The following is a 21,934-nucleotide window of genomic DNA, read 5'->3' as shown; positions in this document are numbered from 1 at the left end:
TTTATTTGGTGTCCTTGCCTCAAGAGGCTCCTTACTCCAATGCATACTCTACGTAGCTGCCAAAGTGATTTTCCTAAAGCATAGGTCTGATCATGTCACTTACCTACTCAATAAACTCCAGTGATACCCCTTCGTTTCTAGGATTAAATATAAACTTCTCTTTGACTTTTAAAGCCCTTCACTTACCTAGCTCCAACCTACTTCACCATCTTTATTATGATTTACTGCCCTTCATTTAATGGTCCAGTCAAGTTGTCCTCACTATGTCTCACAACACTCCATCTCCTATCTCTGTACTTCTGCATTAGGTATCCCCCATGCCTATAATGCATTCCAACTTCATGTTCACACTTAGAATCTTTTGTTTCCTTCAAAACTCTTCTGTGCAACACCTTCTGCATAAAGTTTTTCTTGATTCCTCCAGCTACTTCTTTTAATCACATATACATATTATACATTCCATATATGGAAGACAGCTCTTGTTTTGTGTAAATTTGCATTATGCAAATTCAACTTTCTGTAAAGAATTCTGAAAGAAATCCACATTCCAAAAAAACTGCTATATTAACTTTATTATACAGGACAGTGCTCTTGCTCTCTCTTGCTCTCTGTGCCCCCCCCCCCAAAAAAAGCCTTATTTTTAAAAAAACTCTCCAAGTGAAAGCAGAAGTATCAGAGCTTGGTTTGAGATCTCTGCTCTGAGAAAGGAGGCCTTTCTCATCCATCCTTCTGTCCTGCCCTACACGTCTAATATTCCATCCCTCTAAGCTCCAGACCCTGTGACTGGCCCCACCCCTCACTCTCGGTTCTCCATCCCCAGCCCTAAATTGTCCTTGAACTGTGTCTGGGGGAGTGGGGTGCTTCTTCCCTCCCTCCCAGCAGGCAAATACAAATTACATAAAAATTGCTTTACATAAAAGTTTGCAGGTGACAGCTGAGTGCCTGGTGGACACTGAAGGTGGATGAGCAGTCCTGAAAAGAGCTCAGCAAGCTCTCATGCCAGGGGTGCTAGTCCTTCTTGAACACCTGATACACCCCAGATATAAAATAATAATCATGGGGCAGCTAGGTGGATAGAGTGGATAGATATCCAGCCATGGAGTCAGGAGGACCTGAGTTCAAACCCCTTAGACACTTGACATTTACTAGCTGTGTGACCCTGGGCGAGTCACTTAACCCCCCTTGCCTCACCCAAAAAAATAAAATAAAATAAAATAATAATCACCATAATAGCCAGCATTTATAGATCACTTCGAGGTTTGTGAAGTGCTTTTTGTACATTAGCTCATTTGATCCTTACAACAACTCTGTAAGATACATGTGATCATTTTACAGATGAGGAAACTGAGGCTGAGAGAGGAGTGCTTTGGCCAGAGAACGTCTGATGGAAGATTTGAACTCAGGTATTCCTGAGTCCAAGTCCAACACTATCCACTGCTTTGAGCAGCTGCAATATAAAGATTAAGGGGTCTCAAGGAAGATTAGTAAGGAGAACCTAAAGAAGACTCCAGAAGAAGAAGAAGAAGAAAAAAGAAGAGGTGAGTTAAATTTTTAAAAGCTAAGTGGAACAGTTGGAGGATTAAAGGAAATGAACAGAGTAGATCTGTGGAAGGGAATTCGTGAAACAGATGGAGGTTCATACAATACTGAAGGGAAGGTGAGTGTAATGTTGAAATTAAGGAAGTTATGTAGGATTTTCAAGTTATTAAGAGGTTATAATTGGCTATAAGTTTTTACCAGCGATTTAGGATTGAAGTATAAACATTAACAAGTAGTTCAAAGAAACAAGGCTGAAAATATCAACCACAATGGAGAGCATCAGAAATTGTGCAATGACTTGCATCAAGTGTGAAGTTTATATTTCTGCCATAGTCCAGTGACTGTTATCTGTTATAAGTGTATGCCAGAGGTTCATAATATTTTTTGCATAATAGATCTTTTGGATAGTCTGGTGAAATCTATGGACCCCTACAGAATGCCTACATTTATAACTGAAGGAAATACTAAATTTCAGTTAGAGTTTAGTGAAAATAAAGTTGTGATTGTTTTCCTCATCCAAGTTCATGGACCCCCCCCCATATCTGCAAACAGACTCTTGGTTAAGAGACCCCATTGTAGGCTGATTTCCTTCTCAGAAGAGAAGGTAAAGGGATTCAAAGAATGCCTCTCCACATTAGGTTGTTAGGGAAAATGAAGTGTTCTTAAACAAAAAAGAATTGAGGTTTTATTGTCAATCAGTCAATCAATGTTTATTAAGCATCTACTATGTGCCTGGCACCATGCTAAGTGCTGGAGATACAAAAAAAAAAAAAAAAGGCAAAAGAGAGTCTCTTCCCAAGGAACTTGTGGTCTCATGGAAGAAACAACATGCAAACAATTATGTATCAATGAGATATACACAGGTTAAACTGGAGATAATCAAGAGGGGAATGGTACTAGTATAAGGAGAATTATTGGAAGAATAAAGGATCTGAGATGAAGAGGAAGAAGCTGGATGCTCTGTGGAGGAGAAGAGGGCTGCTTGTCCTCCAAAGAATGATATAGTTCAGTCACAAATAGCTGTATCAGGAGAGATAATACAGTAAATGTCAGATCAAGAACTGAAGAGTGGTAGTAGTATTATCCCATTTTACAGAAGGAGAAAATGAGGCCAATGGAGATTAAGTAACTTGCCTGGTATCACATATCTAGTGTCTGAGGCAGGATTTGAATTCAAATCTTCCTAACTCTAGAACCAAATACTCTATCCAGTATGCAACCTACGTGCCTGGGTGGCAGTTGGTCTGCCTAGAAGTGTACAGGAGACAAAAATCCAAGAAAGGAGCCAGTAGTAAATAAAAGCCATTGCTTTGAATGAATATACATATATGCTCAAACTTTAGACAACAAACAAAAGGAACTGGAGGTCCTAACACAAGGAAGAAAATTTTACTTCTTAGGTATCACTGAGGATAGGCAGATAAAGCCCTGGACTATGGGATATGATTGGACTATGACTCTGGATGATTATATTTCTTTCAAAAGAAACAGATTTGACATGGTGGTTGGGGAGGGAGGATGAAGAATGGGAGCAGGGTAGGAGGATAAGCAATGGGGTCTCTTATATTAAGAAAATGTCCTCATATGAGGAAATCTAGAAACCAGAGCAAGGAATGTTGAAGTGAAGGACATTGGAGCATGGACAGAAAGGAAATTGATAAGGAGTTTGGAAACAGATCACAAGCATGGCACAGAGAAATGATATCATGTACTATGGGGAACTTTAATTATCTGGACATACCAAGTTCTCTCTCTCTGTCTCTCTCTGTATGTCTCTGTTTCAGAATCATAACAGTTGATAACTTCTTGAGTTATCTTGTCTTACTCATAATTTCATCCTTCAAAAGTGAGGAATCACCACAGGGACATTCCACTCTGGATCTGATTCTAATGAAGGAGCTGGTTGCTGTAGTGGAAATGATAAGAATCCTGAGAGGACGTGACCACCCTTCCTAGAGCTGCAATTGAAACTTAGTCTGACATGTACCTTAGGATTTCAGAAAGCAAATTTCAAGGTGTTCAGAAGAAAGCTTGATGGAATCCCATGAACTAAAATGGTACCAGGGAAATCAGCCCAGAAGGAAAAGAAGATGCTTAAGAATAGAATTTTGGAGACACAAAGGGAAACAATTCCAAAGAAGGAAAACTTTCTAATAATTAGAGCTATTCAACAGAAGAATCAGCTGCCTTGAGAGGTGGTGGGTATCTTCAAGCAAAGCTAAACAACCATTCCTCTGGAAAGTTATGGTCAGAATTCCTTTCATACAAGCATTGGACTAGATCACTGCTGAGATTCCTTCCAACTCTCAAATTCTGTGATTCTAATTCTGTGACTTATTTTTATCTTTGTATCCTTGACACAGTGCCTGACACATAGTAAACATATAATAAATAGTAAATACATAATAAATTAATTGATTGGATGATAATCTAGCTTCCCTAGTCACAACATATCTGGGGTCTTGTATTCCAAGATGCCATTCCAGGCAGCACATTTTAGAAAAGATGCTGACAAGTTCAAACGTATCCAGAAACTAAGGAAGGAACTCAAAATAATGCCATGCTGGGAACTTTGTTATATGGAAGAGAGTTCAGGTTTGTTTTACATGATCCCAAACATCAAGATTAGGAACAATAGGTGGCAGGTGCAGAGAGGAAGATTTTGGCTCGGTATAAAGAAATTTCCAAACAGTTTGAATTGCCCCCAAAATAGAATAGACCATCTCAGAAGGAAATGAGTTACCTGACTGGAAGTCTTCAAGCAAAAGCTATATAACCACCTAAAGGATCTTATAGAGGAGATGCCTGTGGTTCCTTCCAACTCTGAGATTCTCTGATTTTTCTGATCCTAGCACAGAGTTGCCAAAAAAAAAAAAATTAAAACTAATTATGAGTTCTGATGTTTGAGATTGCTAAAAAAACAATAAAAAGGGGGGGAGGAAGATTTCTATATTTCCCATTAAAGATATCAAATGTCTGGGTTTAAAACAAGGATAAGAGTCAGAAGGAAAAAAAGTTTGGATCTGAGTTATTCTTTTTTTTTATCCCTGAGTTCCAATGGGAAGTCCTAATTTTTAGAACCCTCTAACAGTTGGCCATATGATATTGATTAGGTTTTCATATTACAAAGCAAATGAAATCTGTATCTACTTGACACTCTAAATCCAAATAAGAAATGGAAAAAGTCAGTCAGTTTGCCAGATATTTAGCATCATGTAGCTCTAGCCAAAGAATAATTCACTAACCTGCCATCTAATCTCTCTGCGAAAAATACTTGACGTACTCAAATTTTATGAGTTGATTTTTGCTCTGTTTTCTATCAACAGCTCACCTTCTATAGTTCACCTTGCTAATAACCCATCTGGCCAACTGAGACCAGGAAATAAGTCACCCTTTTATTGTGCCTTCTTCTTTTATTAATCCCAACTCACAGATCAAGTCTAAAATCATTGTAATCTGAATGATTTAGGGATTGTAATATTTATTTCCACTCAGACTGGCTAAGGGTATTATTTCAAGTGCCAGAGAAAACAGCTGTAACCCAAAGTTAACTCAGGGACCACTGAACAAACTTCATGTGGAAGTGTAAGGTATCTTAGCATGCTTTCATGCTAGCCCACTTTACTTGAATAATTGGACAATAAAGATGGGTGCAGATATGGTAAACTGCAGGTGAGTCATTAGGTTTCCCAAATACAAGACCAGAATGTCACCAAATGATTTTTGAGCCAAGTGACAAACTTTTATTAACAAGCCTAACAGACCATACAAAGAAACTAAAGAGAACTATAACAAGAGGAACTGAGTAAAATTGAAGAAATAGATCATGACAAGGTTCATAAAAGCCAAGAAATGAAAGCTATTTGGGGATCTTCATGACTTATCCCCAATAACCAATGTATTTGAAGAGGGAAGCAGCCAATGTTCCAGATACACAATGGGCAATGTTATCACTGTCATTTTTATCAAGAGTGATGGTGGGTATTCTAAGTGAAAGTGCTTCACTTTGTAATCAAAGAAAATGTCACTGCCCACTGTCACAAAACTATGCCCCTTAGTGGATCTATAGTATACAGCACAGATAGATTTGTGTTCATCCATCCATACTCTTTTACCCTCAAGATCAATTTCATGTATGTAATTAATACACAAAAATACTTACTGAGCACAGTTATGCTTGATAGTATTGTATAATAGGTGCTATGAAACATGCAAGTAGTATAACACAGTTTTTCTTTTAAGGATTTTTTCTGATTATGGAGTTAAAAAGTAAGTCTGGTGACTTTGCACAACCTTCCCTCACTTAAATCCAATTCACTTGCATGTCATGGCAACACTTCGCTGATGTCGAGGTCCAATTCAAGAATGAAGGACAAACAATAATAACCTCTGTTTAAGGAGTATAATGCAGGTTTTCCCCAAAGCATTTTGCATTAGACTCTCCTAATGGTGGAGAGAATGCTAATGTAATGCTATGTTCTTGCTTGAAGAGAGGAGATGGTGGGAAAGCTTCAGAGAGGGGAAAATTTCTTCAAGAGAGACTGACGTAGTGAATAAAAAGCTGGGCCTAGAGTTAGGAAGACCTGAGTTCAAATACATCTTCAGACCCATACTAGTTGTATAACTTTGTCACACACAGCAAGCACACACTTAACCTCTGTCTACCTCAGTTTCCTCATCTGTAAAATGTGTATAAAAATAGCACTTCTCCCCTAGGGTTGTTGTGAGATTCATGAGATAATACTTGTAAAGTTCTCAGCAATTTGCCTGGCACTTCCTTTCTTCTTGCCTTTCTTCTTCTTTCATTCCTTCTTTTCTTCCTTTCTTCTTTCATTCCTTCCAGAAAAGACACAGAGAAAAGGTGGACATGTGGGGAAAGCCTATTCTTCAATGTGTCTCTAATTTCCAGCTTGCCTCCCTGAAAAAGGCATCAACATTCTCATCATCATTTGGAGAGCTTCATGCAAAACGCTCCAGGTGTATTTGGTAATGTGGGTTACAGAAAGATAATAAGCACATGAAAAATTACAGCTGGGAGGGTTTAAAGGTACCAACTATGGCAGAGCAAAGCCAATTGGCCTATACAGTGACTAAATCCAAACCTTCGCTTAATTCATACTGCATTACAGCCCATTGGTTCTCAAACATTCCAGTAAAATGTAAGCTCCCTGAAAGCAAACACTATTCACCATTCTTTGTATTCCCAACACCTAGCACAATGTATTTAAGGTACTTAATAAATATTTATTGGAAAAGAATACTATTTTAGGCAGATAACAGTTAAGGAAAGTGAGAAAAAATCATTAGGTTGAGAAAAAAGAAGAAGCGAGCCTGGATTGGGACTGAAAAAAAATCTGTACCAGCACTTTTTGTAGCAGCAAAGAATAAAAGGGAAATGGATGCCCCATCAAATGAGGAGTGAACAAACTGTGTCATAGGACACATTTTTTTTTAAATATGAAGAATTCAGAGAAACTTGGGAAGACTTGTATGAAATTATGAAGAACAACGTAAGGAGAACCAAAAGAATAAATTATACAATAACCATGATAAGTTAAATGAAAACACTAAAAGACTAGAACTTATCTCAAAGGACTGATGTTGAAATAGGCTTCCCACCTCTTGACAAAGGCAGATGGAAAATGAGGGATACATTTTCAGAAATTATCAATGTTTTTTATTTATTGGACCACTTCTTTGTTACAAGAAGAGATTCTTTTGGGGAATAATCATGTAAAAAATAATACCAATAAAATATATTTTTAAAGGGTTGAAAAAAGGAAGTGGTTGTAATCAAGACCATCTTCCTGACAACAGAGATCTATTTCAGTAAGAAGAGATGTTGTCATCCTTGTCTCTGACAAACAATTATTTGGAAAGGTAGAAGTTGCCAGGTGTCTGCTTCGTTGAGGGGTATTGAGCTAAAGACCCAAGTTATGAGCTACTGGTGTCAGCTCCTTAATTCTCCATGCTCAAGAAGTCAAAGACAGAAGAGAAAGTGTTCCTCCTCCTCATTTAATTGCCCTTTACGACTACTTCTCTTACTGCTAGCTTGAATTTTGGAGTACAAAGTGAATCAGAGAAGGGGAGCGAAAAAACATTGTGCTTGAGGATAGACAATGACTTGGGCTAGCCCAGAGTCTGGGGCCTATCTTGAATCAAGGCCAGCCAAATCCAAGTGGCTTAAAAATCTGATCTCTCCTCTGTGTGTTGGCCTGAAACCTGCCACAGCCCTTGACCATGGACAGTTGTTTCCTATTAAGATGTATCACATTTTTTTCAAGTCTGACACTAGTTTCTGACAGAGTTGGCTGCAGAGAGAGCTGAGTCCCTGTGAGGGCAAGAGAAAGTTGCTTTCTTCACAGCCCACACAAAAGCTGCTCAGCAGATGCTTCATACACAGTTTGCTGAGAGCTCAATTTGGAAACCAGTCACGGAGCTTGCATCTCTGCTCACATTCCATCGGGCCTTATCCAACTGAATTCCTAGCCTTCATAAATCACTGAGCTTTCTCCTTTCTTAGGCTATTTCTTTTGAGAAACAGAAAGGTAGCCATAAGGTCAAACAAAGAGGTACACTCATGTGAATTATTATTTTGAGACAGAGATTGGACCAATGATTTCATTAGTATAAGGAACTCCTGGGTGAGGAAATTCTCCCCAGCAATGCAAGTTGGAGCCTTCTCTGCAATTATGGTTTTAGAGAATTGCCTATAGCACTAAGAGCTTAAATGATGTGCCCAAATGTCACACAACTAGGATATGTCAGAGGCAGGATTTGAACCCAGGTCTCTTCAGCTTCAAAGCTATGTACTTTGCCACGTTGCTTCTTATGATAAAATTAAATCTTATAATAATGAATTATATTAAGTGCTAGTCCTGGAGTCAGAAAGACCCGAGTTCAAATCTGGCTTCAGATTTGAGGCTATGTGACCCTGAGCAAGTCACTTAAGCTCTGCATGCCTCAATTTTCTCAAATGTAAAAATGGGAATAATAAGAGCACCTACTTCCCAGGGTTGTTGTGATGATCAGATGAGATCATATTTGTAAAACACTGAGCAATAGTGCCTGGCACATAATTTAAAGGGACTTTAAGAGTCTGGTCAATTTGCTCAATTTGGATAAGAGGAAACTGTGAGGCAGAGAGGTTATGACTTATCTACCATCACAGATGCTAGGTAGCAGAGTTGGGATTTGAACTTGTATCTTAGGACCCTAAATATAATACTCTAAGCAGTGGAGCCAAGATTCAAACTCAGGTCTTCTAACTCCCAAATAGATGCTCTGTTCCACTATACCCTATAATCTTTAGTAGTCATCCCTCCCCCCCAGAGCCATTTATAATTTAACACACTCTATTTTTCTCTAGAGTTATTCTTTATTTTCCACAATTCCTAAAACTAACTCATTTATCAAAAGATAGCTGATGCCCCCAATTCAAGGATGGGAGTGTGATCCTTTCTCCTCAGGTGAATCTGTGAACAGGGAGAAGGCCTCCCACCTCAGCAAAGCAGGCATGTCAAAATCTGCCCTCCACACCCAGCAGCTGTCCCCATCTTGGACAGACTGATGGATGTGCATCACCTCTTCCTGGGTGAGGGTCTTCTCCATGTGGCGATAAGTAATTCAATAGCAATGGCTGACTCTCTGTGTCTTTGGATGCTTAAACTTATCTATGAGATCAACCTTCTCTACCAGGTCCCCGATGGTTCAGACTAAGTCACAGAAATCATTCTCAGAGTAATTCTGAGAGGGTAGCCAGAAGGAGTTGTCTTTCACCAAAGCTGGATACTTGCTAAGAGGCTGAAATTGTATATCCTGGTCGATACTAGGCACATTGAATTGTTTCAAGAATCTCTCGTCTTCACTCCAAAATCTGTGAATGTCAGGGATGTTATACAGGTTCGTGACCAGCGTCTTCAATCACAGACTGAAGGCCCATTCAATATTGTTTCAAGCACCAGCTGAATTGACTAGCTGTTGCTCCATGATCTCTCAGCCCAGCACCTCAATCCATTCTCCTTGAAAGTTGATCTCCATCTCAAAAGATGGATGAGTGAAAGGGAAGTAGCAGTCCACCCATCTAATCTCCAGTTCATCTCCAAAAAGATGTGTCACAAGCTTGGTAAGTGTTTGCTTAAGATCAAACTCCACCAGCTTCACAGCCTCTAAGGTGTGGGTCTCCTGCTTGTGGGCAGAGTGGCTACTTTGTTCAAATAGCTGGAGGGGTTCTCTGTCCTTTATGTCACCAAACAACTGATGCTTGTTGAAGAGCCTGACAGTTTCCAACTGATGGAAGACCCAGTAGCGGTGGGAGTCCCCATCTGATCATGCTGATAGACATCTCCAAACACAAGGAAAGCATTGAGGCCAGCACAAATCAAGTTCCATTGGTGGGCTGAAGTGCAAGACCGTAACATGAGTGCCATTCAGTCTTCTGACTCGTGTGATCAGCTGGGATGAGGAGGCTGTCAAAGTTCTGCCATGTTGTGACAACTGGAGAGAGTCCATCAAAGACAGAAAATGGTGGAGTCCCATAGGGGCCTATATATTGCTTATAAAAATGATGCTTCACTCTCTCCAAGACCAGCCAAAAGGGGTGATACTTCCTATTATGCAAATTCTTTCCCACCTTGGAAAGAATCTTTTCTGGGATGTTGCTATGGTCATCCAGAAGATAGGCCTTGCCCAGGCACCTCCGCTGAACTGCCTGAAGTCCCACTGGCAGTAAGCTCTGAAGGGATGGGCTGTGAGGTCAATGACCTGCTGCTTTTGAAGATACTTCTGAACAGATTTCCCAGGCATCGTTTAACATTGTGGCGCGGCATTCATTTAGTAAGACTCCAAATGATCATGGTAGCATCTCTTCGAAGGCTCAGCTACTCTGCCAGAACAACCTAGATGCCGAAAATTTCAAAAACCGGTGATTTAGGCATAGGTTCACTCTCAGGAAAGGGACTTGAACCCACTGAAGAGCTAATTCTTAAGCAGTCTAGATGCCACCATCTTGAAACTTGTTAACAGCACACTCTCGAAGACCATAAAAACCTTCCAGACCCAAAGGAATCACTTTCTAATGGTGAAATTTTAGGTACCATAACTAGCAATGAAGGAGGTATTTAAGAGAAAAGAGTTCTACCCAGTATCACTCAGACCCTCGTTTACTTGCTCATAAGTAGTTCTGTGAGATAAGGAGGCTGGATTAGGACAATGTTTCTCAACTAAAACTATGTTTCATATCATTAAGATATCTAACTTTTGTACCACATATTGTTCCATACTCAGCAACTCTCTCTAGTTAGAGGGTAGGTTCTGGAAATAGGGAAGAGGGAGTGAGCATGTGGCAAAAGGCAGAACCAGGGGTCAGGTTGCCTAAAAAACAAAACAAAACAAAACAAAGAAATAGCTTAGTGGGGCCTCAAGACAGGAGGTAGGCAGCTAGAATAGAATGCTGAGCCTGGAGTCATGAAGACCTGAGTTCAAATCTTGCTTCAGACTCTTACTAGCTAAGTGACTCTGGGCAAGTCACTTAATTTCTGACCACCTCAGTATTGACACCTACCCCACGGGTTTGTTGTAAAGATCAAATGAGATAATATTTGTAAAGTGCTTAGCACACAGCATTTAATAAATGCTTGTTCCATCCCCCTTATTGCCTTATATGCTTGTGGTCCTTTGTCCCCAGGGCAGCATAGAGTACAGAGGACCACGGAGAACACAAAAGGAAGGAGATAATAATGTAATGTGATGTGGAAAGTGTAGCTGATCTAAGGATAAAAGATCTGGGTTCAAATTTCGGCCTGCAACATGCTACCCACATGACCTGTACCCACCTCAAGATTTTTTTTAAAAAATGGAAACTTAATTCTAAGTTGCACCAGCATGTCCTTTCCATACTTCAGATCCCTCATCTGTAAAACTAATTGATTTGACTGATTCACCTTTACAATTCCTTCTCACTCTAGATCCTGTGAGGAAGGGTTTTTTTGTAAATTCACAGGGATTGGGTAGAATGATAGAGTTAGAGCTGGAAGGGGCCTCAGAGGTGGATTAGTCTAATCCTCTCATTTTACAGATGAGGGACTGAGGTGCTGAGAAGTTAAATCACTTGGCCAAGGTCACACAGATAGGGGTGGAATCTGTGCCCTCTCACTCTACATGCAGAACTCTAACCATTGAACAAGGTTCTTCATTAGTAAAAGTTGGGTGAGCTATTTGCAGTAGAGCCAGACTTTTCCATCCAGCTCTAAGATTCTGTGATTCAATAAACCTACTCAACCCTTTCTTGGAATCAAACACTTATGGAAGTGAAGGAAACTTCAAATCCTTCTTACTGGTTTTTTTTTTTTAATCATTAAAATAAAACTGAGATGCTGCAATGTTTAGAAACAAATTTCCCAATTTCCCTTTTCTCTGCATGATCATCCAGTTGAAGATTGCATCATTTCCATTCAGAAATTCATGTCTTCTTGTTAGATTGATTTCCTCCTGGCCCCCAAGTTCATACTCATCTGTCTGACATATAATAAAACAATTGTGATACACACCAATCTACTGGGCTGTCTGGTTAAGACCCTTGACTGCCAAATCTTTTCCAGGAACAAAGAAGGTCTTGTGGTGACTGAATGCCACTTTGGGAGTGGTCACCCATGTCTCCCCTTCCTCACTCCTTCCTTTCCAGTCTTCCGCACCTGGGCAGCTGCCCAGTTCATTTGCTGGACAACACCAGCCCTGTTAATCCACAATCAGGCTTATTATGCACTCAGTGGCTGCCTGTTCCCAGTGGCCCCTCACTGCCTGTCAACTGGGCCAGTTGAACTAGACTGTGCTGTGCTGTATTCTACCGTACTGTACTGTTCTGCAGCAACTGTCCCTGGCAAGGAGCCCGAGGCAGGGAGGTAACTGGGTTACTGCTTAAATTTAGAGCCCAGAGGTCAGGAATGACTTTACCAAAAGGTTATGAGAGAAAGAGAGGGACAGAGAAGGGATGAGAATGTTAGGGAACCGCATAAGAATTTTAGAACTGGAAGCATTGTAGAGATCATCTGTTCTAACCACCTCAAGTTACAAGTGAGCAATCTGAAGCTCAGAAAGGTTAAATAATTTACTTAAAGTCACCCAGCTAACAGTAGAAGACTTAAGCTTCCACTTGTGTGCCTAGCTCTTTTCTAGATGCCCTACTGCAGCGCTTCTTTAACTGTGAGTCACAACGCCATGCAGGGTCATGAAAAATTTGGCAACAGTAAAAGGTTTCTGAACATGCAATGACCAAAAATCAATTAAAAATCAAATGTGTAATGAATCTGAGGATTTCTGCCTGCGCTTGACCATGTTGCTTCTGGCAACTTCACTACAGCCTTGGTTCTGAACACAAAGCATGAGCACTTTGCACTGCTAATGCCCTCAGGTCACACAACACCAACAAAGAACTGCACTAAAAATGGGATCTGGAGTGGGAAAAGCTTAAGAAGTCCTGCCCTAGGAGATATATAAGAGAAATGAAATATATTACCTACCCTCGAGGAGTTTATAGTCTGGCTGGGGATACAAGACACTTGAATCAACCATGCTATAACTAAGGGCTCAATTCTATGGTACTCATTGTAAGTGCAAAAAGAGTTTAAAGAAGGGGGAGATGAGGGGGGGGCTTGCACTAGTTAGGAGAGGCTTCACAGAGGAGGCTTTGTGAACCGTGTCTTGAGAGAGGGTAAAAATTTAAATGAACAGAAGAGTGATCCAAACTCATTCTAAGCTAGGAAAATAATGTTAAATGAAAATCGGCAAGAAGAAGCATGATGGGGGCAGCGAGGTGGTGCAGTGGACAGAGCACTTAGCCCTGGAGTCAGGAGAAACAGTGTTCAAATACAGCCTCAGACACTTGACATTTACTAGCTGTGTGACCCTGGTCAAGTCACTTAACCCCATTGCCTAGCAAAAAGAAGGAGGAGGAAGGGGAGGAAGAAGGGGAAGAAGAAGCAGCACTGCACTCAGCACTATGAGAGCCATACCAAAAACAAACAAACAAACAAACAACAACAAAAAAAAAAACAAAACCATAGAGACTAAGTCCCTGTCGTCAAGGTCCTTATAATCACTTTGTTACTTTTGCTCCTGCTCCATGCCTTTCCCTTTAATTTCAACTTGTGTCCAATTCATGGAGGAAAGTAAATATGAGGTCTTTTTATATTCCTTCCTCAGCCTGGGGTATCACTGAATTTTTAATCCCTTTCTTCACTCCTCTTATAGCCTAACATTCAAAACCATAAAATCAGTAACACCTAACCCTACAAGAGATTTCGCTGTGGTGGATCTAATCTTTCCACACCATCTGTCTCCCTGTTTTGCTGCTATTATTTTAACTACCAGGCAGCAATGATTGCCTTCACCTGATTCTATTCAACAACAGACATGGGTCCTTGGAGTTCTATGCTCACACTGGCAATTTGTGTATCCTTTGCTAGGAAGAATTGCTGATTGAGTGACAGGTTTTCTATGGTTTTCAGAAAAACAGTGACTTTCTATTTCTTAATTCTGCCTTTCTCTATGGGGTAGTGCCAGCTCATTGTCAAGGGATGTGTGGATTTGCCCGATGAGAAATCACTGGGCTTTTGAGCTGCCATACACTGGCAAACCCTACCTGCCCTCTGACCTTACTATATTTCAGTGAGACCTAGTCACAGGACCTTAGCCTAACAGAGATGATTCTCCACAAAAATAGAAAAACAATGTGGATAGTCATTTTAATTTTTAGCATAAATTTAGCATGTTCTTAACATAGATTGATGACTTAAATGATCAGCAAATAGTTCATAATAACAACAAAACAATGAATAACAATAACAACATCTCTAAAGCTGCTGCAAAGTCTTCCCATTCTCTTAGCCCCTAGAAATTCCAAACACAGGAGCTGCTTTCAACCTAGGCATCCTAGGCTCTTTGAGTGGATAGAGAAGTGTAACAACAAACATAGTTTAAAATTCAAGTTTAGATTCACAAATCCAGCAGAGCTGGTGAGCAGAGGCTGCTGCAGATATTCTGGACCTGGGATTCATGGTATTGAAGAGGGGTAGGGGTTTTGGGGTGCTCCTAGATGCACAGAGGCACCCCAAGATCATGGGAGGTTTTGGGGTGCAGGGAAAAGCCCCAGATCGTGGCGCAGATCTGCCTGAAAGAATTCAACCCAATTCTTCTTCCAACCAGAGAAAAAGTTTATTAAAGATAAGTCACATATAGGCCAGACTCCCAAGGAACCCAAACGTCAGTGATCTAAATGGGGGCTAAGGTGGTCAGGTGATGCTCATAAGGAGGAACGGGCCTGAGGCAGTCTCAGCCTCTAGGGTGTGAAGAAAGCTCAGTGTCTGAATGGGGGAGGCCAGGTGAATCCCAAGCCAGGTGACTCGGGTAAAGAGGCCGGTTGGTGTGAGAGTCTCATCCTCTAGGGGCATGAGAAATTCGTCAGAATGGGGCAAAAGTGAATCTTAAATACAGAAAGACTGTGGGAGGGGTCTAGGAGTGGCCAAGTAGTTTGGAGTGACTGGAGGAGGAGTCTAAGGAGATCTGGATGGGAGTGGCTAGTAAGCTGGGGTGAACAGAACTTACTGGGTCCTGGACCTCCTGGCGCCTAGCTAGGATTAAGGATGAGAAATGGCCAAGGGTCACAGGAAAGTAAAACAATGGGAAAGGCCAGTTGGAGGGGGGAGGTGGTTGAGAAAAGAAAAGGTCCAGGTGTTTGGAAGGTCTGAGAGATTTGAACAGACAATGAGAATAGATAATGAAGGGAATTGGAAGGGGGGAAGTTTGCTTTCAAATGGAGATAAAGAGAGCTTTCAAAGGGAAATAAGGCAGTTTCTAAAACTTTAAGGTTTTCCTGGGACCCAGTAGACAAATTGAAGCCAGGCTCTTTTTGGGGCCAGGAAGGAAAGTGCATTTGAATGAGATTAAAAGGGCTTTGGAAAGGAGGTAGGGGGAATCTCACAAAAGGGCTTAACAATAAAACTATTAGTGGCAAAGGTCTAGGTTCTGAAACTGAATGAAACCCTGTTCAGTATGGGGAATAGATTTAGGATCTGGGTAGACTCAGAGAAGACTGAAGCTTTTCTTGGTCTTGATTGTCCTGTCCTTGGCACAGATCTCTGGCCTCCCTCAGATGCAGCTAGCTCATCGTGCAAGAAGCAGTTGGGTGAGCACAGTACACACTACTGTCAAGAAGTCACATCACACTGGCAACACACTTGCTGTGTGATGCCAATTGTTTTAAGTTCAAGTCCATTCTATAAAAAGCATTGCTCACATCAAGTTCATTTGTGGTTGTGGCATAGCCCATAAATGAGTTGCTCTCTTATTTGTGGAACAAAATGTCTCAACTGCTGGGTCAATTAAATGTTAGGTTGGGTCAAGCAGGGCTGACCCCAAACTGGACTCAACTGCTTTGGCTTTGGGCAGGCGCTACTATGGACTCCTATTGCCTCATCCCTCATGGCTCTCCTAATATTTCTCTAGCTTACAAGATCATGATCTGGAACATTCTGTCACTGATAGTGATTCACCAAAGAGAGAAAAAGAATCGACACAACACAGGACAGAAGAAACGTAGATGTATGGCCACCCAGACGTTGAGATAAAGCAGTCACAGCAGCACTCACCACAGCCACTGATGCTACCTCTCCCCACTTAAAGTTCTATACCCTTTAGCCCTTTTCACTTAAAAACTACCAAGGAGAGATTGAGCAGTGCCTTTTATATGCACACTCAGTTCTCACTCAGCAGTTAATTGAAAGGCTTTCCATCATCACACAATAAACTGACATCAGAGGCAAAGTCCCCCCAATAAGCAGGCTCACCAAATCTCCAGGCGGATTGATACCAAGCAGAGTAGATTGTGCATAGTTGTGGTACAGGATACTGATGGAATTGGGGCAGTAAACTCTCAACATTAACACAATACCAGGTGGCACTATTTCAGCCAAGGGAAAGCCAAGGTTCAGACCTGGGGTGGTTTGGATTAACTTTACCCGGAGGTGGATTGATCTGGGACCTGTTATAGACCCTTTGGGCAAGAAGAATATATGGTTTTTAACATTTTGGTGGGGAGCTCCTGAGACAGAACTTCCTAACTAATTGCTTTTAACATTTTTACCAGAGACCTTATCTGTTTTTATTTTCCTTTCTTTTTTTTTTTTCATTAAGTGACTTGCCCAGGGCCACACAGTTAGTAAGTGTTAAGTGTCTGAGGCTGGATTTGAACTCAGGTCCTCCTGACTCCAAGGCCAAAGCTCTCTTCACTGTGCCACCTAGCTGCCCCCTCCTTGATTTCTTTTAACTACCTTGGAAATTGCTTAAGGGGAGGAGGAGATGTTAGAATATATACTTATTAAAGAAATTGTTATATGAATGTTGTATGAATCTTTAGGCTTTAAGGAATCTATTATACCAGATGCAGAGCTGGACAACCTTGGATATGCACGTTCTAAAGAACTGGGATCTTATTGAACCTGGGGACCTATTTCAGAGGTTCAGAACCTAGGGTCCAGAATCCCCAAGGGATCCATGAATATATTTGTGGGGGGGGGGGGGTCTTTGAACTTGTGTGATAATTTTTCATTTTTTATTTCCTTTTATTTATTATACCATTTTTCCTGGAATATTTTAGCTAACTGAGGCCTGTCTTTGGTTAACATTAACATCACCTGGCTAAAACCTGACTTGTGGAATAATAATACTAAGGGAAGACCTTTTGATATTCCTCAGGTAAGATGCCAAACAGGAGTTTTGAGCTTCCCAAGGTGATTAGCTAACTATCTGTGCAAGGACTCTACTGGCTCTGACTTTGTAGTTATTTTTGAAGTATATAAATCTTATCCTCTCAGCCCATTAAGAACATTCTAAATGTAGTTTAATCTGTAACTCAACTTAGTTTACCTATAAAATCTGTTTAACTAAGTTTATTTTCTTAGGGGATCTATGAGATTATGATTCTGTTTGTTCAATTTTTATGACCAAAGAAGATGTGCTAGATTGCTATATATTATCATTTCTCTGTCTCTCTGATATAATTTTTGTCTATAAAAAGCCTCTTGAGGAACCTAATCTTGGTTCAGGGTTTTCGACCTCCAGAACCTGTGTTTAAGCATAATAAAACCTGGGTTTTTCCTTTTATAATTTCTGCATTGTGATAGATTTATTCAGCAGTAGTAACTACCACATGGACTAAAAAGAACAAATTACATTTTTATTTTCAGTACATGTAACTTAAATTTAGTATTTCCTTCAATTATGAATGTAGGCAACAAACATTCTAAGAAGGTGTCCATAAGCTTCACCAGACTCTCAATAGGGTTCATAATTTTTAAAAGGTTAAGAATTACCCTGTTCCCTTTTTTTTGGCAGAGGCTTTGTTATGTAAGTTTTTTTAAAAGAATCATTAGAGTTTATCTTTCTCCCTCCTCTCTCAGCCCCTTTATTTGTTTCTTTCTAAGTGTTATCTTTTTGAATACTGAGTCCTGGTAGAATAGTTGCTTAACTATGTAATTAGCCTGGCTCTATTGAGAGACTCAGTGTGTTTTTGTTACTGATAAGGGATCTGATATTTTGATGCAGACCTGTAAAATATTTTTGTCAGATATATATCTAGGGAATAAGGAGTAAATTGCCCAGGTGAGTCCTCAGAATTCCAATGTATGTGAAATAATTCCTTTCAAAGATAATTACCTTAGGACAACACTGTTTATGCCTGCGGGGGAATGTGTCATATGCTACTACTTTGACTCATTTCAATAAGATGGGTGGACAGAAAAGGTAAGCCTTTCCCAGACCAAGTAATTTATAAACACTAGGGCAGCTGTATTGGCTCTAGAGGCTTGAACTAGGAGTCAAAAGAAATGGAGGTATTCAGACTTCAAGGTTACCTGTTTTATTACCCAAGTTGCTTAACTTGTCTTAAGTCTGTTTCATCATCTGTAAAATGGGGATAATAATACCTGCTATGCTTAAATCATAGGATTGCTATGACAATCAAATGATATAATGTATGTAAAGGCACTTAAAAAAAACCTTACAAATGCATTATCAGTGCTTAGCATAGTATTGTACCTTACATAAAGAATTCTCAATAAAAACTTTTTGAAGGAAGGAATATTCTCCAAGGTGAAGGATCTTGTTTTTACTAATGCATTTGTTCACAAAGTTTTTACCCTATGATCCCCAAATAATCATGTGTGTGTGTGTGTGTATGTGTGTGTGTATATATATATGTATATATATACATCATATATATATACATAATATCTATGTGTAGTACTTATTTTGTGGAAGCAAAAACAATTTTAAAACTCTCCTTTTCAGTTTCTTTAGAAATATTAAGAAATACTGTTTATTTAGACTAAAATTCTGTTTTAGGCTTTTCCCTTCAGAGAAGAACAAAAACTAAGGCCTTAAAATGGAATAAGGGTAAATCTCTATATGGGATGATTGTCTTTCCTATCCATTAACATGATTGCCAAGACCCCCCCCCCAAGATGGAGTTTTCTCTTTTGAAATTCAAGGTTAAAATACTGATCATAGGAAGGAAATTTTTAAGGGACAGTGGTCTGGGAGGGAACTGAATGGTGACTATTCTGGAACATTAACCCAAAACTGTATTTTAACATGTTGTGATCTTTTCCTTGTTCAAGATTCCTATAAATGTTACTTCAGATCTTGGTGCAGAGAGTCATGTCAAAAAGGTGTGGGGATGTGTGCCAGTTTGGATATTTTCCTCTCCAAACAATAAATGGTTTAGATATAAATTAATGTCAGAATCAGTAAAATTGTTTCTTGCAAAGGAGTGTAAATCTCAGAGTATAACATTTGTATTAATTTTTTTTCCTTGAGAATGTCTATCTACAAACATTTGAAAGAATCTCTTAGAATCATAGATTTAGACCTGGAAGGGTCAGTAGAATTCATTTAGTCCATACCTTCATTTTACAGATGGTGAAACAGGCCCAGAGAGGGTAGATAATTTTTCCAAGATTATATAGACAGTAAATAGCAGAGCTAGCCAGGTCAGTTTTCACCTAAGGTATGGTACACCTAAAGTTGAACCAGATCAGGCCCAGTGAGTTGAAGTTACAGGGAGACTAGTTTTAGCTCAATGTAAGGAAAATCTTCCTAACAATTATAAATATCCAAAAATATGATGGACTTCCTTAAAAGGCAGTGGTTTTCTTGTCATTGTAATCTTCAAGTGGAAGCTGGATGACCACTTGTTAGGGATGTTGCAGAGGAATTTCACGCTTTTGATATGAGGTTATCTAAACCTCAGAGCTTCCTAGGAAGTCTCATCCTGTTCCATTTCATGATTCCACGCATGACTTATAGCAAGCAGTCCAAATCAGCTTGTGTACCCTGAGTAATGCTTTCCTTTTTAGGAAGAGAGTCAGTGTATTAATTATTCAGTTAGAGTACAACATATGAGTTCCCACTCAAAGTTCCCACTTAAAAGTGTCCTTTTAAGTCACCAACCTAATAGACTCCTCAGATTTTCTCTGGAACATGCTGAGATAGTCTTCCTAAAAGGCCACAGAATTGCCACTGGTCACCAAAAGGTACTCATTCTGCAGGCACCTACCCTTTTCTGCTATTACTATTAAACCCATATTTTCAGTGGTAGTATCAAATGGTTTAACTCCCATGGGGGAGAGGGTCCATAATTAATCTAGGAAAAGAAATACTACTTAAAATATTAAGGTGTTATTCATAAGCCCTTGCCTTATCTGTCTAGGTTTCTCTGCCTCAACTCATAACTCACACACACACACATACACACACACACACACACATGTTCATGGATTAAGTTTTAGCTTTTGTGACCACATAGTTTATGGCACATACCTTTTGTAGAAGCAATATCCTAACCCCTCTGCACATAAGCATTAGGTTAATTTCTCCTTAAAATTAAGAACTAGACCATCCTCTAGTCTTGGTTAACTCAGGGGATATAAGGTGGAGGGGGGAAAGGGGAGAGGGAAGAAGAGAAAGAAGGAGGGGTGAGGGGGTGGGAAGAGCAAGAGAAGAAGGAGGGGAAGAGCAAGAGAAGAACGAGGGGAAGAGGAAGGAGGAGAAATAGCAGCATTCCCCAACTTCTCCTCTAATTGGCAGGTTGGTCCCCAGAGGATAGCTACTGCTACTCTTAGGGTTTTAGAGATAACTCTCAAAGTTGTGCTTTTCCTACTGTAGGTCCTGAGTAACAAAGGCAGTAGATCCCATTGACAGTCATCCAATAGTCTGTTAGTTTTTACCAAAGGTTTTTGCTCAGACAACATGGTTAAGACAATTAATACAAAATGTTGTCCTGAAAACCTGGTTCACTCCTTCCCACAAATACAGCATCTATGGAAGGAATGAGCTCAAACCTAGACCACAATGGTAGTGAGGTACAAGTGTAAGAAATGTGTGACAAAGGTTTAACTCACAACACCTGCTCTGGAAGTCTTTCTCTCTGTGTAGAGACCTCACTTAGAACTTTCATTGTGGTTGTTGTCCTTTCAGTCTCTGGGAGAGGACCAATGATATCACCAGGGTGATGTCTTGACTTGATCAGGAAGTGGATTTAAGTGAGGCAGAGCTGCTTAAAGTCATCAGCCTCACTCTCTCTTTCAAAGTCATCAAAGCCCAGTGGCAAGACAAAAGTTAAGATGACTGATCATTACCCAGGATGCAGTGGGAGACCTTGGCCTTGTTAAATATTCTTCTCCTTCTATGGCTAAGTAAATTTCTTTTTATTAACTGATGAAAGATCCACCCCTGTCTTACTGTATTCCAATATTAAACCTGAACTATTGGTGGACTGGTGTAAGCCAGGTACAGTCCAAAACAATAGCATAAAATGAAGGAAATAGAGCAAGTGCCCTTATATGGATATATCTATCTTTAGTTATCTACTAAACCCTTTCACGTCCCCCCTGAGGAAAATTAATATTGTGCTGTATTATTTTATAACCAATGTTTCCCTACGATCCATCCTTTTCCTCATTTTGACAGACTCCACTTCTTAAGGGCAGGCAGTTTCTGAAGAGTATGTTCAAGTAAGGTGATCACTCCCAGCCTCCAAGGCTTACCAGCCTGGGCTGGGCCTTTTGATTTTGTTTACCCTGTAATGGGGGCCGTCACCAGTCTTCAGATCTGTATCTTGCCACTGGACTCAGATGTCTCAGAGGAGATAGTGAGTGACTTTGCACAGCCCTCCCTCACTTAAATCCAAGTCACTTGCAAGTCATGGCATCACTTTCCTGATGTTTTTTCCAAGATAACTAGAGGTGGCTGAGTCTCATAAACCTGCTAGCATTCCTTAAGTATTAGATAGGGGTGTAAATTGCCACATCTAAAGTCCAGCCCGCTTTCCCCAGTTGCTGGTTAG

At 40.1% G+C, this 21,934-nt stretch overlaps 1 pseudogene; it reads right to left on the bottom strand.

The window, feature by feature from the left end:
* Window positions 1–9,058: 9,058 nt before the first annotated feature.
* LOC114035385 lies at window positions 9,059–10,394 on the bottom strand (annotated as a pseudogene).
* Window positions 10,395–21,934: the final 11,540 nt, after the last annotated feature.

This window comes from Vombatus ursinus, unplaced genomic scaffold, assembly GCF_900497805.2.
Source record: "Vombatus ursinus unplaced genomic scaffold, bare-nosed wombat genome assembly UNPS02009205.1, whole genome shotgun sequence".
Classification (NCBI taxonomy): Eukaryota; Metazoa; Chordata; class Mammalia; order Diprotodontia; family Vombatidae; genus Vombatus; species Vombatus ursinus.
Note: the sequence above shows the minus strand (reverse complement) of the source record. Positions and strands in the feature narration are given on the sequence as shown.